Source organism: Alexandromys fortis, unplaced genomic scaffold (genome assembly GCF_014885135.2).
Source record: "Alexandromys fortis isolate MF-2015 unplaced genomic scaffold, M_Fortis_MF-2015_v1.1 scaffold_76, whole genome shotgun sequence".
Taxonomy (NCBI): domain Eukaryota; kingdom Metazoa; phylum Chordata; class Mammalia; order Rodentia; family Cricetidae; genus Alexandromys; species Alexandromys fortis.
The window spans coordinates 7895450-7912901 of NW_026067997.1; the positions used below are offsets into that span (position 1 = coordinate 7895450).

The 17452-nt window shown below is 41.5% G+C and overlaps 1 long non-coding RNA gene across 2 annotated transcripts; it reads left to right on the forward strand.

The window, feature by feature from the left end:
• The first annotated feature begins 7628 nt into the window (after nucleotides 1-7628).
• LOC126512549 (uncharacterized) lies at nucleotides 7629-14280 on the forward strand. Of its 2 annotated transcripts, XR_007595082.1 has the most exons (4): nucleotides 7629-7771; nucleotides 8295-8407; nucleotides 10782-10893; nucleotides 13308-14280. It is a non-coding gene; the product is annotated as an uncharacterized lncRNA (long non-coding RNA). The 2 variants fall into 2 exon arrangements; XR_007595083.1 differs by lacking the exon at nucleotides 10782-10893.
• Nucleotides 14281-17452: the final 3172 nt, after the last annotated feature.

The following is a 17452-nucleotide window of genomic DNA, read 5'->3' on the forward strand; positions in this document are numbered from 1 at the left end:
CCAAGGAGGGTGCCACCACTGACTCACGTGCCTTGGTGTCCCCAGCGCCAAGCATGCATTTGACACATTTGACACTTAATATATGTGCAGGAAATACTAATTGGTTAGACAAATGACTCAATCTCCTCCTCAAGGCAGCTCAGGAGAAAGAACAATCTGTTTACCCTTGAGCAAATGACTCCTTGTCCCTCAACTTCATTTTCCTTATCTTTGATATGGCATCAACAATGCACCTAGCTCTGAGGTTGCTTTTAGGATTAAGCACCACATGCAAATCCCTGGATGCATAGTCAGTGTGAGGCAGGGTCAGTGGATGTTATTAATACTGTTGATACTTAACCGTTTTGCACCAGCTTTCCAGTCTGCGACCTGAGAGTTTTGAAGGTTCCTGGTGGCTTTAAACCTGCTATGACTCCTACCTAACCCGTGAAGAAAAGTTCTTTGTTCTCTGGATTTGTCAACTTGGCAACTTTAACCACCCTCTATTAACCTTTTTCTCTCCCCCAGTTAAAAAGTTCTACAGGAACAAGCAATGATTCATCGTCTTATGGTGATGCGCACGCATTGAAGGCATGGCCGGAATGTCTTTCTCAGCTTGCATTTATTTCATCTACCAAGCTCTCTCCATTTTCCTTCTAAGATTCTGAGAAGTGAGAAGGGGAGTGGTTTGGACTAGAAAAGCTTGTTTTCATATGTAGTCCCAAAGAGAGTTGTTGGGTTTGGGTTTGCTTCTTTGTTTGATTTCCCTTTTGAGGGTCTAACAAGAAGATACATATATAAGCCATTAACAAAAGAAGAAACAGAAAACCAAGAATAAAATATTTATATTTCTGAAAGCCAAAAAATTTACAGAGATCTGCAATACACTTGTTGCTTTGCTGACCATATCATAGGTCATTTGGGATCTCAACTGACATGAAAGAAATCACTTCTGTTGTCCAGTAGTTGTAGACTAACTGTGTGAGACCCTGTATCTGGAAGCAAAATGAGTGTCTTCTGTGATCTCATAACACCCTCCAAACACTTTCATCTCTAGTTTAGGCACGAGGAAGTTGCGACTTCATGATGGAAGATAAAACCTGAAAGTAACCTCGTTTGCCACATCCCGAGCCAGTGCCAAGTAGCCACAAAGCAGTGTAAACGTCATGATGATCCACGCCACTCCACTCTTATTACCTTCAAAGTCCTGTAAGTGTGAGCTATGCTCTGTGCTTGTTTCCCATAAATACATCCTTATTGATAATGTCAATAAAGTATATTTCATCATCGACTTGGAAATGTTCCATCCTTGTCCCGGCAGTATTTTGCCTTCTAGACAGGCAGAACAATGCGCCACAGTGTCCAAGGGCTTCTCATTTGTCACTGGGACCTTTGGTATTTGGATCACACTTCCTTCTTCCCAGACCTCAGCAAACAAAAATCTTGGTCCAAATAATTGTGTCTGGAATGGAGGCAGATGCAGTGGCGTGTACCTTCTCCCCACATTCGAGTGTTTCCTTTTTCAGGGCTTAATTTTAGATTGACTCATACTGACAAAAGTATTTCAACGCTGGCTGGGGCTAGAGGAGGATAAGCACCAAAAATCAATCTGTTTTAAAACCAACAGCCAATGGGTGGGTGAAACTCTAACGCCTTAACTGACTTCAGTATTCAGAAGTGAGTAGACTTTTAGCAACTCAGGGAAGAAGGCTAGCTTGTAAGGACTTATTTCATTTCCAAGAGGAGAGACATTTTACTTTACTTGTTCAGACTTTTTTATTTAAATCATATGTTAGAGCTGAATACCACAAGGTCGTGAGTACACCTATCAATGTTATTACTCTTCCAGTCAACACTAGAGGGGCCAGCACCCAGTCATCTGAGCAGAGAGAAAATCTGATTTGGCATTGCCTGTCAAAATGTGATTGTAATAAATGTGTCAATCTCTAGACACAGTGTGTACAGGTTATTTCAAACACAATTGTTGAACAACAAAAACCCCTAAGGATAAATGCATGCCCCATAGGTTTGCCAATGAGAAGGTGACTTCAGAACAGGCATCTTATACGCCAAAGCAAAACAATGGGTCGGCAAGCCCTACTCCGGCTCCCCAAATAACAATATGGAGATGATAAAGGAAGCAGAAAATGAAACTGTATATATGTGCTCAGGACTATTGCTCTATGAAGAAGTTCTGAATGAGGACTCCCATGAGTGGCCCATCCATTGACCTAGTAGTCACAGAGCCTTTTCTGACTGTCTCCAACCAGAAACATGGCTGCTACATCCAGACTGTGAAGGATGACAAAGTCTCACTCATCTTTGTCATCTTCCCTAAATCCGACCATTTCATTGCAGGACAGCCTCCTTTCTTATTTGCACAAGCCTGTGGATTGACCCTTTTAAGCAGGGACAGCCACATCTTAGTCCTCAACCTCCACACTACTGATGGAAACTCTCCCAGGAAGGATTTACATATGGGCTACCTATTGACCGGGCACGAGCCACTTGAAGAGACACACAGAGGGCCAGGCCTTGCTATAAAGGATCTCCAGACGAGCTCCTTTCTACTATGGATTTCCAGAGCCTACCTCTGTAGATTCTACTGTCATAGATTTGGGACAGCACCTCAGGGGAACTAGCCTCAGGTGAGCTTGCAATGAAGCTCATGCTTCGAAAAATACCCAAGCAATTGCTAAGTAATCAAAAGAGGGAATGAACCACAGAGGGTCGTTAAACAGTGCCTCCCAAATTCGCATTGCTATGACAATCACTGATGTCCATGTTAAGAAGACCATTGTCTAGGCATCCCTAAGATTTCATGCTAGCCATCTCCAGCAGTGTCATCTGGAAGTCTTTCAATTGTACTGGTCCCCTAGATGAGTCTATTAATGGGATTTGGGGGAAATATCACCACAAGTGGTGGTTTATATAATCCTCACAGTATTTACTTTCTGGCTTCTGAAGCAGAAACTTAGGGAGACCACATCAAAGTAAGTACCCAGACTCCTGTTGTCTCGGGGAAACCTGTTCCTTTACTGTAGAATCATTTTAGAGAAAATTCGTTCTTTTTGTTGTTACTCAAAAGACACTTCCGGTAAACAGCCCAGCAGTGGGGATGCCAATGGTTTTTGATACACTCAGGTGGATTTTCCAAAGATTTAATTATAGATTCTGTGTGAGCATCACCCAAAGAGGGAAAACAGTATTATTTAAGCAACCATCCCTTATTGTCTAAATATCAGCCCTGGAATATTCTAAATGTTGGCTTTCATTTGCATATGCTTAATGGAGTTTGGGGATATTGACAGATTTCCAAGATTTCCTTCAGCTACCTCGACCCCCCTCAGTCCTCACGATAAACCCTTAGGGTTGGTAAATATCTTCAAAGTAACGCTTGGTATATTTGACGGAGTTTGGTTAATACGTCTTTCTCTGTTTAACTTGTTGCATGCACTGTGGCCTGACACTGAATTTCTTAACAGACAAGAGGTTTGCAAGTGTGCAAGCCTTCTGTGCCTGGGGAGAAAGGGTGAACTTTTGCCTCTGTAATAAGATATGCTCCAATTACCAACTTTAGCAATTTAATACAGTTGAATAATAACTAAATGAGACACTGTGTCACTCAGTCATTATTCAAGCTTCTGTTGGGGATGAAATGAGGGGTTGCCGGAGGTCACCCTACTCCTGGGGTGACCTCAGTCTTAGAAACTGACTCTGAGAAATTTCTAAAAAAAAAAAAATTACAAAAATATTTTAAAAATTCCAGAAAGTACGGCTCAAACTATATTTTATAAAGTAGGGCTATATAGTATCATAAAGAGCTCATTTGATCTTTTTTAAATGGCAGAGTATTTTGTGTATTTGAAAAGTGTGATGTGGAATAAAACAATCGCCTAGATATTTGACTTACTACGTGCTTTGTGAATGTAGTGATCCAGAGGACTTTGCTTCCCTATTGGCCACAGTTATGTGCACATTTCTCCTCATCCTACCTTGCAGGTGCCCTCATAGAAACACTCCAGGATCCAGTACAAGGTTTATATATTTGCATCTTGCTCTGATATGCATAAGACTCATCCATGGGGAATTATTTATTCATGTGTGAAGCTTAGAGAAGCCAGGAGTTTCTATGGTCTTGATTTAGTCTCAGGTTTCGTTGCTGGTTTTTGCTTTTTCAGTTGTACTAAAGGGCCAAATTTTTGTTACAGCTGGGACTAAGACTTTTCGGAAAATAAAATGATCAATTTATGTACTTAGAATACATAAATTGTTGTGTCCTAGAGTCATGACAGAGAGAATGTGGCCATTCAGGAAGGTCGCCTGTCCCTGTGGCATGAAAAGAGGGTCATCTAATTTCATGAGTATGACAGAGGCAACTCTCAGGAAAGACATGGCATTTTGTCCACAATATCCATGTCCTGATCCCACAACCCCACAACCCCAACCCCTCAACCCCACACCCTTATTTAATTTCCTGGGTGAACATTCCTACTAAAGTAGCCATAGATGCTAAATGACCTCATACCTTCAAGTCTTAGCAGGATCACACCTGCTTCCCAGACCAGGGGCTTCTTGATGCCAAGAGGATTCAGAACACTTGACAAACAGCTCTAGAAAGAGTTCTACAAAGTGCTGGAAGTCCAAAGAGATGTGGACCCCACTGACAGAGGCCCCACCTCTTCCTCCCAACCCCCAGATGATGTCATTCCCCAGGGTTTCATTTTAAAGCCACTGACTGGGTTAAGGAAACAAGCCACAGGCCCATATGATCTCTAAGTCTGAGACTTTCATGGCATTAAAGCATCTTTACAATTGCTGACGAGCTCTGGCAGTGGATGTTCCTGATTGTCAGTTTTTTGTTTTTGATTTTTAAATCCCTTTATAGCATTCTGATACAGGTGCTTATAAACAGGTCTGTTAATGGTGTAAAAGATGTATCCTTAGGCTGGTGTGCCCACTCAGTAATATGGTCCCTAAAAGTCACCCATAAACATATCTTTTTCCCGCCAACACAGATCGAAGTGCCTAAAGCACCAATTTAAAAATAATAATTAAAAAATGTGTACAGACCTTGTCCTGGTTCCCTTTCTACTGCTGTGATAAAACTCCATGACAAAAACCTATTTAGGGGCAGAAGGGTTTTACTAGGCTTACAATTCCAAGATACAGTCTGCCATAGCAAGGAAGTCGAGGGACAGTATCTAAGAGCAGCCAATCATATCCCCAGACAAAACAGAGAAAAATAATGCATGTGCGTTCACTTGCCTGTTTGCTTCTGTTCAGCTCAGATCTCTCCACTCTTACAGAGTTTGGGGCCCTCCTGTCTATGGAATGGTGCCCGTACTCAGCTACCCACATGGGACTGAGTCTTCCCGTATCAATTAAAGTAATTAAGACAATCACTCATAGACATGCCTACAGTCAAGCTCAATAAAGAAAATCTGTTTTTCCAGGTGATGAAGGTGGTGCTAAGTTGATGAATCTAACAATGCCAGGCACACAGTGTATGCTGGGCACATAACGGCCTTGCCCGCCACCTCACTGCTCTCTCGCTTTCATCACTTCCTCCTCCTCTTAATTTCTTTCGTTCCCCTGATTTATTTTCACTCCCACTGAATCTATGCATACATGATTTTATGTGACTACAAAAGCATCCAGGTACCACAAAGAGAAAAACATTTAACAATATTTGTCTTCCTGAAACTGCTTTGATTCACGAAGTATAGTTATCTCCGGCTATATCCACTTTCCTGCAAACGGCATAACTCCATGCTTAGTTATGGCTGAAAAAATCCTTTTGACTGTTGTTGTGGTATTTTGCTTGTGTTTTAACAAATAAAGCTTGCCTGAAGATCAGAGCGCAGAGCTAAGCCACTAGAGGCCAGGCAGTGGTGGCACCCACCTTTAATCTCAGGATTTGGGGGACAGACAGATCTCTGTTAGTTCAAGGACACCCTGGTCTACATGAAATTGATCCAGTCTAAAAGAGAAACAAAGATCACCCAAAGGTGATCCCAGCACATGGAATCACACGCCTTTAATCCCAGCGCTAGGGAGGTGGAGACAGGAGTGTTATGTCTAGGTGGAGAGAGGAATTTAAGGGGGAATATAAGAATATAATATACAACAGAATGCACATGTTTATGGCATTTTCTTGTACTTCCCTGTTCTTGGACACACAGGCCAATTCCATAGCATAACTATTGTGAATCAGGCTGCAGTATGTATTGACGGGCAAGTGTCTATGACATTGTGGTGGTTTGAATGAGAATGTCCCCCATAGACTCACAGATTTGAATGCTTGGTCACTAGGGAGCGGTGCTACCTACAGGGATTAGGAGGTGTGGCCTTGTTGGAAGAAGCATGTCGCTGGGGTGGTCTTGGGGTTTCTAAAACTCAAGCCAGGCCCAGCATCTCTCTCCTTCCTACTACCTGTGGATCTAGATGCAGAATCTCAGCTCCCTTCCCAGCACCACGTCTGCCTATATTCTGCCGTGTTCCACACCATGATGGTAAAGAACTAAACCTCTGACACAATAAGTCAACCTCAATGAAAAGTTTTCTTTTATAAAAGTTGTCAGGGCCATGGTATGTCTTCACAACCTGCCCAAGACAGACATGTTGACTTGGTGGGGTTAATTTCTAAGAGGGATATAGCTTAGTTGGTATGATATCTATTTCTAGTTAATATGGTAGATCTATTTCTATTTTTTTGAGCAACATCTACACTGCTTTCTGTAGAGACTGACTAGTTTACATTTTTCACCAGTGGTGAATAACGGCTCCCTTCTGTCACCTGGTTTTGCGGTGGTGGTAGTGGGCTTTCTTTATAGCTAAGTACTAAATCCCTTCTACCAAGACTCTGGTTATATGTTTCAGAGCAGAGAGCTCTCTCTTTGCTCTGGAGAGAAATTCAGATTTGCCTCAGAGTTCAGCTCAGAGGACAGTATTACTACACTAACTGGCTCTGGCCTAAGGGACATTCGGCATTGTTTCGGTGGAACAAATGTCCTCTCTTTACTGACCTTGGCCACCTGTGAACTGGAGAACTGAAATGTTGGAGAGCACAGATAGACCACCCCATGATGGAACTGCCCAAAGAGACCCTAAGATCCTCTGGAAGTCTCTATCAGCACCACAGACCCCTTCAAAAGGTTTAGTGATGAGTTTATTACCATCTTCACCTATGTTCAACTTATTGCCTTCCTTGTCTTCTCTACATCATGTAGAACCTCTAAAATCAGCAGCAACCGAAGTTCCTCATTCCAAATCATTCCATTCTGTCATTCCTAGGGTCATCCTCAGCACTTGTTTCCTATTTTATAGACATCAAGCTTATTATGATCCAGCCTATCATAGCTGATAATTCGGGCAGAATACATGCCTGCTCATGCAACTCCGACTAGGGCCCACCAGGAAGACCTGTCCCTATAGGAGGCCCTTGTTCTGGTTCTGGGCCAGCTTCATCAATTGCTCAACTGGGCACCATAAGAAACACATGACTGCCATCCACATAGACAAAGATGGAAAATATGAGCCATCCGTTTGGCAATAATGTTGGCATCTTCCTCCCTGCGTGTTGCCAAGGCCTGACCAGAAAGATCTTGGCCTGCTTACTGCCTGGTGTGGTCAAACCCAGACACAGGGTGGCTCAGGTCACGGTGTGTAGAACAGCTGCGAGGGAATCTACACATCCAGGTGAAGACAAAAGCAGGTTCCACCTTTCCCAACAGCCCATGCCCGTGAGACAGGAACTAGAGTGAAGTCCAGAAAACCCTCATGGAATTAGGTAAGTTTTGTTTGTTTGTTTGTTTGTTTTAACATATAAATTGCCTCAAAATAGACATTATATTCCGTTTTTTTATAGTTTTATTCACATAAAAAAGAATAGAATTTTTTTTTCTGTCCACATAAAACATGTGCCACCTTTTTGAATGGGGAAAGCAGATAAATAGCTAATAAATGTTAAGTAAATAAATAAGGACATATGCTATGTTAAAGAGGAAACCATAGGTCCTTAGCCACTATGGAATATTAGTTCAGCAGCCCAAATGATTTCAAAAGTAGGAGTCCAGGAAGAAAACCCAGATCACACATATCTGCTTATCTCATTTACCCTCCCTGAAAAACCCTCCTTCGACTTAAAGTCTTATTTTCCTTATTCTGCGAATGAGGAAAGTGAGGCTGCCTGCGGGTTGTTGAAGATCACAATGAGTAAGTGACTAAGTTAGAAATTCATCATGGTATGCCAGACACCAAAGCTCGGGACTGTCAGACTGTCACTGATTTGAGCAACTGTCTTCTCACTGCAGTGTACACGCAGGGACATTTAACAGCATTCCAAGATGATGTCACCGGGGAGAGCTCGGTCAAGTTACCATTGAAGAAGTACTCTCATCCATTTCCCAAAACTCAGAGTTGAAAGGTGAGTTTTGTAATCGCTTCCCTTTTTAATAGCTACTTTATTTTAAGCGCCCAGCATAGTGATGCAACGAAGCAGGGGTGAGCTTGGTTTGAAGACTTTCTGATTTTTTGGGAAGTATTCTTTCTTGAATAAACTTTGAGTCTCCAAGAAAAGTCCTCAAGATAGTCAGCCAGATGTTCACAGATTCATGTGTAGACATACACACACACACACACACACACACACACACACACAGGAACACAGATAGGTATTCAGGAATACTTAACAGGGCATGAGCTAGGTTTAAAGAGCTTCTGATCTTCTGGGAAGCATTTCACACTTATAAGTTTTGAGTCTCCAAAGAAATTCTTCAAGATGGTCATTCAGATGCCCATAAACATACATGTACGCATATGCTTACATATTAGAACGTAAGATTTGTGTTCATGGACATATAGGCCTGTGAGTGCATACATAAATAGACACAAGCACATATGTGTTGGAAGAAATGGGCATGGTACACACACATGGTAAGCACATGTATAGGGATATGCATTCAGAAACACATGACATGGATACACATGCATATAGGAATACATGGGTGTGTGCACATGTGTATATAGGAAATAACAAGTCTAAGTATGTGTGTATACATAAACAGATAGCACAGAACACTTCTTGGACAGAGAACAGAGTGGGGACCTTTAAGAAGAAAGATCTTTCCAAATTATGGTTAGTGGTTGGAGGTACAGAAATTAATTCACAATGGATAGATGGGGAAAGAGAGACAGGATCTGACCAACCCAGCCACTACCTTGGCTCAGAATAAGGCCTTTGAGTTAACCCACCCCAGCATACACCAAATCTATGAACTGTTGGAACAGGTGAAGGGGGAGAATCTACAGATTCAAAACAGCAGGATCTCCATGCCATAGGACAACAGGATATCCAAGGGGAGTCCCAATGAGGGTGGTATAAGCAGAAACCAGAGACTTTGAGCCAGATCAATGACTTGAGGCAATGAACACTTGCAAGTAAAGAATAGACCTAAGGGTAAACTGTGTGACTCAATGGCCACACTGTAGCTTCTAGAATGAGATTTCCTCTTTCTTTCTTCCTTCTTCCTTCTTCCTTCTTCCTTCTTCCTTCTTCCTTCTTCCTTCTTCTTCTTCTTCTTCTTCTTCTTCTTCTTCTTCTTCTTCTTCTTCTTCTTCTTCTTCCTCCTCCTCCTCCTCCTCCTCCTTCTTCTTCTTCTTCTTCTTCTTCTCTTCCTCCTCCTCCTCCTCTTCTTCTCCTTCTCCTCCTTCTTCCTCCTCCCCATTTCTTTCTTTTCCTTCTGTTGCTTTATTTTTGTTTTTGTTTTGATTTGTTTATTTTGTTTGGTTTTGGTTTTTCTCTTAAGTTTGTTTTTTTTGGGGGGGGGAGATTGGAAGGGCAGAGGGCAAATGTGAGGAGACAGGGCCATAAGTGGGATTGAATGCATGATGTGAAATCCACAAAGAATCAATAAAATAAAGAAAAAGGAAGGAAGAGGCAGAGTTTACTTACGGCACAGTCAGAGTACTGTGACGAGTAACTCACTGTCTACTCTACCAAACCAGGGTGGGTTGATGGATGGGAAAGGAGAGAGGGTTCTGCTGGGCCTTCTCAGCTAATAGACAAATCACTTTTTCCCATAGTAGTTAAAGGTACCAGGAACTTCCTAAGAGGTGGGCTAGTGAGAGTTGTATTTTCTAGGGGTTCTGGTCAGATAGAGATATATTGTGACAGGCTGAGAGATTGCCCAGCCATTTACACAAGGAGTGAAGACATGAATTTGGATCTATGATACCCACAGCAAAACTAAACGTGCTCAAGTATGCCTGAAACCTTAGCATTGGGGGAGTAGAAATAGGTAGATTCCTGGAGTTCATTGGCCGGCCAATCTAGCCAATCAGTGAGTTCTGGGTTCAGTGAGAGACCCTGTCTCAAAAGATAGGATGGAGAGTACTAATGGAGGACCTTGTGTGCCAACCTCTGGTCTCTGCATGTATACATGAACATGTGCATCTGCACGTGCACACACACACACACATACACACAAAACACACACTATACACATGCAAAATATCTAATAAAATTTCTTTATGCCTCACCTTTAGCTCAACTATTTTTGTTTTAAACTGATATTTTTATCAAGTCCAAGCAGGTTCTCTTATTTTGCCTATTTTTAAAAAATTTTACCAAAAAGGAGGAACAGGGGGAGGGGGCAGCAGCGGATGTGTCTAGGGTTAGTGCTATGAAGAGAGATTGATGAAGTTCTGAAATACAGTATTTGCAGTGGGAGATGATGTGAGATTTCCCTCTATATTCTGTGAATACCATTGGTTAATAAAGGACTGTCTTGGGCCTGCAGGGGGCAGAATAGAGCTAGGTAGAGAAAACTAAACTGAATGCTGGAAGAAAGAAGGCAGAGTCGAGGAGAAGCCATATAGCCCCATCAGAGACAGACGCTGGAACTTTATCAGGTAAGCCACAGCCTTGTGGCAATACACAAATTAATAGAGATGGGTTAATTTAAGATATGAGTTAGCCAGAAATACACTTAAGCTATTGGCCAAACAGTATCGCAAATAATACAGTTACTGTGTGGTTATTTTGGGGCTGAGCAGCCAGGAACAAACAAACAGGCTCCTACAACAGGGAAAGAAAAACAAAGACTACAAGTATGAGCAGAGTGGATCCATTCGATGAATATAGAAGGAAGTCAGTGAAGAAAATTCTGGAATTTGGTGTGGAAATGTTTTGAGTGAGGATGACAGGGGAAAAAATGTCACGGTTGTAATTGTTTGCAGGATGACAGTGTGGAGATGCAGGTGCCACTCAATGTTCCGAGTGTCTCACACTACTGAGGTGACAAATCCCCTGATCTTCTATAACATCATCTACCTTCAGCTTGCAGAGATAGGGATGGACAGATTTACTTCTGGTGAGGGTGACTTTGTAGGGAGGGGCCTGGGAGTGTGAGAGTCTTAATTTCTGACAAAATGTGCAAGATGATAGGATTCAATTTATAAGGAATAAAAAAAATTAAAAAAACCAGCAACAGTACTAGAATTTGGTTAACTATAGCTTTCCATTGAAAAATGAAATTTCTCTCTAGAATCACACTCATTTTCCTAAAAAATAAATCGAAGTAAGGTGGTTTTTATTTACAAAATAAGTAGTTTTCTTTAATTTGTGTGTTTTATAAGTACATTAGGTAATTGACTGCATAGACATTTTAAAACTTGCTTTATCAATGGGTATAGTGGCACTCACCGGTAATCTCAGTACTCAAGGCATTGACAGTTCAGGGCCCACCCAGGCTTCATAATGAAACATTATCTCAAAGAAAAGAAAGAGAAGAGGAAGAAGAAGAAGTGGAGGAGGAAGAAGAAGAAATGAGGAGGAGAAAGGTGTTTCTAGAGCCTTACAAAAGAAGCCCTCAGAATTACACTGTATAAAGTCTTACACACTGGGCAACCAAGTCACCAGACTTTTCTTTTCAGCTCCTTCCTCTTAAGGGCCCCCAAATATTCTTTTTACTGAGTCAGTCCTAAAATCATTTTCATTATTTATCTTTACGGCAGAATTCTAATGGGGTGTGGATTATTTTGTCAAAGGGCTTTATAAGTGTCAGTTCCCTGAGTGCTTAGCTCCTATGTGTGCAGTCTTATTTGTCTCTGTGCACATCATTCTCATATATGACACTCCGATGAAAACCTTATTAATGTAACCAATCTCCTTAATATAGTGTATTAAGAACCCCACTGAATGTACGCAAAAAGCATAATTCCTTGAAAATAAGACTATGCAAGTAGTGTTTATTAATTATAGAGAGTCAGGTTAAAAATATATAAATACTTAATTTTGTTAATAAAATACAATCTACTAAGTTATTATGAATTATAGAGAGCTTAAGAGAAAAGCTCCTTGCACCAAGCAAATGCAGTACCCAAGAGCAGCAATGTTCCAAACAAGCAAACAAAAGTAGAAAATCATAGTCAATCTGCCCACAGCTCTCTATAAACTGAATCCTCAGTCTACTTAGCCTTGGGTTAATCATTTTAAATGCTTCAACTTCTCCAGAATTCTAGAAACCCTCATTCAGACAGGTGAACTTGAAGTTATTGGTACTCTGTCATCAGAAGCCTATATCCACAGTACCCAGTAGTGTGTTCTCTAGGGGGTCTCTGCCATGTCTCTTTTGTTGAAGATGAAACATTCTGGCTTGTAGCTGGCTGCAAGATCTTTAATAGAACATTGGATTAAAACAACAATAGAATGAGTGACAAAAGATTCAGGATGTCCATGGTTACAGGTCTGGACAAGTTTGTTGTAGAAATAATGCAAATGATGAAGAAATTTGGTTATATCTCTGACATGGCATTTTAAGATAATAACTGGAATCTGAACTGGCAATGCTCTATCAAGATTGATAGATGGTGACAAATTTCTAAGCATTTCATAAATTTCTACAAGAACTTGTATTTATTATTACATATCACAATTTTTACACTATATATTGTACATATTATATTAAATTATATTGTATATATAATAGATACAATATATTATATTGTATATATTTATACAATTATTATTGTACATTATGTTTATTATTATATATCATACATATATTATGTTTACCCAGGTGTTATCTGCTCTTATTCTGTGTTTCCCTTCCCCCAGCCCTTTTTGAAATGCCTGCACACATCTTGAAATGAACAGGGTTTGCTGAGAATCATGGGTGTGTCAGATCGCTGCTTTTGTCCATATATCTTGAGTAAGAAAGACAGTAATGTTTAGTTTTTCAGGGAAAGCAATGGCGGCCTCCTTGTTAGCATTAATTAAAGACTAACCTGACTATAATAGCATTATTGGCTTTCTTTGCTGTTAGATTTCCAACTGCAGTGCCCTGGAAGGATGTCTAGGCTCTGGGTCTCCTGGACTTCAGGGTCGTCTCCTTTTGGAATGCTTTCATCCGTCATTCAGTGGGGGCCTCGGCATGGGTGCCCACCCTCTGAACACCCTGCTCCACCTTCACCCAGTTTATCTTCAGAGGGAAGAGTTCTCCAAGTCTCCTCAGACTCTGAAAATCAGCTTTCACCTGGGCCATCTACAGGAAGATGGTACAGAGAAGAGCTAGGGGGAATATTAGTATTTTTTTTTTTACCCTTTGTTCTACATCTGATTTTCCCTCTTATTTTGTTTTAGGCCAATCTCGATGCTTTTTTAAAAAAATATTTTTCTTTCAAGTTGATCCTACCATATTGTTACTATGACATTTTTTTAGGATGAGAATTCTCTCAAAATCCTCTCGAACATAAAAACTTTTCTCCATTAAGGGATCTGTTGTTTGGTCTTGGACAATTTAAGGTCTCTAAAGGGACATCAGTCCTAAAATGTGACTGAAAAGCAACTAGCTTTTATGCCTTCATCATGGCCGCCAGAGGCATCCCCGAAAAGAGGCAGAAGATTCAACCCTCACAGCCTAAGGTTACTTCTACAGAGAGCAAAGAGCAGTGTCTGGCTGGTTTTCTGTCCACTTGACACTAGCTAGAGTTATCTTACAAGAGGGAACCACAATTGAGACAATGAATAAATAAGATTGGGTTATAGGCACGATCATGAGACATTTTCTTAATCAGTGACAGACTGATGTGGGAGAGCCCACCTCATTATGAATGGTGACATCCTTGGCACCAGAACAAAATGGGCTGAGCAAGCTATGAGGAGCAAACCAGTAAGGAGCACTCCTCCATGGCCTCTGCTTCAGTTCCTGCCTCCACCTTCCTGCTTTGAGTTCCTGTCCTGTGTCCCTTTGATGATGGACTGTGATGTGGAAGTGTAAGTTGAAATAAACCCTTTCCTCCCCAAATATCTTTTGGTCATGGTCTTATCACAGCAATAGAAACTCTAAGCAAGAAATAAACCAAGAAGGACAGTGAAGACTATCATTGTTACAGGAAGTAAGAATGATATTTGTGCAAACTAATATTAGAGTCCAAAAAATTGATGTCTTCTGTCCTGAATACAAGTAATACTATACAGACAAAGCAGGTTACGTTTAGAAATATGTCTCTGTGTAGGCATGTAACAATAATTAATGAGAAAAGAGGGCATAATTTGAAAGAGAACAAGGAGGACTATATGAGACGGTGTGCAGTGAGGAAAGAGGAGGAAATTAATTATGCAATTATAATCTAAAAAAATAAAAGAAAGAAAAGCCTGCTATGTCCACAACACTGGGCAGACAATGCCCAAATAAGACCTCCCAGCACTAGCAAGGCAGGAAGCAGGAAGTCACAAGGACCACACGAACAGGGTCCTATCATCTAGGCTTATGTGAACACCAGCTGGGCAGGGGAAGCCCACATTTATGCTCCCCTGACTGCAACTGTTTAAGCCCCTGCATGACCGCTGACCACTTCTCAGTGATGAACCCACAATCTGGACACACCAGCATGTGAAAGAACACATCCTCTCCCACTGGAATCCAGCCAAGCCCTCGGGGACAACACGAAACAGACAGGGAGGGCACTACGGCTGTCCTTAGGAGGGAAGGGATCTATAATAAGAGTGTCTAGAGCAAGTAAGACACTCTTATTATATACCAAGAACAGTGTTTCTATAGTGTCCCTGCTAGTTTGTGTCTTAGAAGAAAGCGAGAAGAAGGGGTTCCCACCACACCCACTTGGCTGGACCCAGCGCAAATGTCCGGGAATCTGACTGGTAAGATATTTATTTTTGTTGGCATGGTCAGAGATCTTGAGATCGCAGCTGTACTTTCCGGAAGAACAGAGACTCCAGACGTCCTAGACTTGTCACCAAATCCCAGAGAGAAAAATTTCTTTTCTTCCAATTTGAGTCTCATGGTCGGGGGTCTGATAATAATCAGACAACAGACTGATGACCAGGAAGAGGGACTGGGTTCCTTATGAACACCTGCAGAAGTACTCAGTGCTGTGTACCCTGACTCAGAACCTCAGGGCAGCTTTATACGCCAAGTAGAATGAAGGGACAGGGAACAAGATCACCAGTGGGAAGGTCTGGAAGGTTCTATTGGGTTTTTCATGTAGTTTGCCTCCCTGGCCTCTAGCAAAATTCCAAAATACTCCTGGAAATGGAGGCCAGTGACATCTGAAGCTCCGTAGTCCTTGTCAGCTAAGTCAAGTCCAGCTACCGGTTCTGTATTCTAGTCAACTGACAATTTTTTACTTTTAAATAACCTTTATTGCTACACTGAGAGTCTACCCATAGCCATATGAAACCAGAGACATGTGCATCCCAGGGACTTTTACAAAGGAAAACTGACCAAAGCCCTCTCGGTTAGGTTCTGAGGTAGACAATCTTCTAGAGACATGCCAGAGAACTTCAGGAAGGTTCGGTGACAGTCCTGGTGACAGAGAAATTTCTGGATAATGTAAATACACTACTGAGGTTATCAATAAGGTCCCTGTACAGACTGACATCACTTTGGGCCCAGCTCCAACCGCGTGAGCCATCTGTCTGTGCCACAGTGAAGCCTGGTGTCTGTTATAGATCCAAAGTCTGTGACCTGTCATCTAAAAACCATTGTGCAATATTTAGAATTAAGTAATACAAGGGCCACCAATTCTTCCCCCGACTTTGCCCTTCGCTTATTACAGACAGGAAAACGTGGATTGCTTATAATTTTGAGTCACAATCTGAATCTATAACTGCAAGGAAACTTTATTGCTGTTTGAAATATTTGGAAGAACATGTGAGGTTCAAAGTGCAAATTTCAACTGACAGCTTCTCATCTCTATTTCTTCATGGATTGTAAGAATTAATGCTATTTTTCTACAGCGAAAAATGCCTTCTGTCCACTAAAGTCACCTTTATAACTCCAGGAATTATGACATTATGGTATTATGAGCATGGTCAAAAACTCCTCCAAAAACCTGTGTCCCAAGCCTGTCCCTCAAACAATTCACTCACAACACACAGTGCAGAAGCAATTTTTTCATTGAAGATGAAAGAAAAAAAAAAACTAGGAAAGTAAAGTTTCTTACAATGGGCATTGTGGGTGTGGAGCTCTTTTGCCTGCATGGATACTTGAGATCAAGAGCACAAAAGGGTAACAAATCAGCGAGAAGGGTCCAGGGGTTGTGCGAAGGTTTGACTCCATCGGCTCAAACCTTGGATATTAGTGACTCAAATGCTGGCTCCTGTGATATCATTAAAATCTATATTGCTAGTTTTGGGTGGAGGAGGTCCTGCACATTGAAGATGTCCCCTGGAATGGACTTCCACCCCTACCTCCAGTCAAGACTATCAGAGATGTTTCCAGACATTGCTGAATGTCCCCCCTAAAGAGGCAGAGTCAGCATCTTACACATAATGGGGTACACTGATTTGGCAGAGTCTGAAAAGAGCCTAAAAAAGGAGAGAGGAAAGTTGGTAATATTTTTGAAATTTTGAAGATGGGTACTCCAATATGCATCTTTTAGTGCAGGAGCAGAGGGGTGCACTTAGGTTGGGTGACGATTGTAATGGTTAGAGTTTTTACAGGATTGCTGGACCCAGCAAGATAAAGATTTTAAGGCAAGGTGGCTAGAAGATGCTCAAACCAATAGAAAAATTTTCCATGATGCCTTTTGTCAAGGAATCAATGGATTTTATGGAAGTTTCTGGAATGACCATGAAACAACTATTACCTTTCTGAGTAAGGTTTTTCTGGACAGTAAACCTGTACTAATGCACGAGCTGGAAGTCGTATACCTATGAGGCTATTAAATTTAAGATCTCAGCGGTTCCTCGATCAGAAGTTTCACCTTTGCCTTTTGGCACACTACTGCTATATGGCTACGGAGCCCCTGTTCCAGGAGTCCAGCCAGGCTTTTTCATACTACGAACTTGTGGCATGATTTGTGCAAGCGTACACTAGGTCCAAACTCCAGTTTCTCAGGAACATATTGAAGTTGTTAACGTCTTCCTTTGCAGAAGTGCTGGAGCTGGAATGAAACGATGCATGTCTAATATCCTCATAGCACACATGTTACCTGAGCATAAATAAAC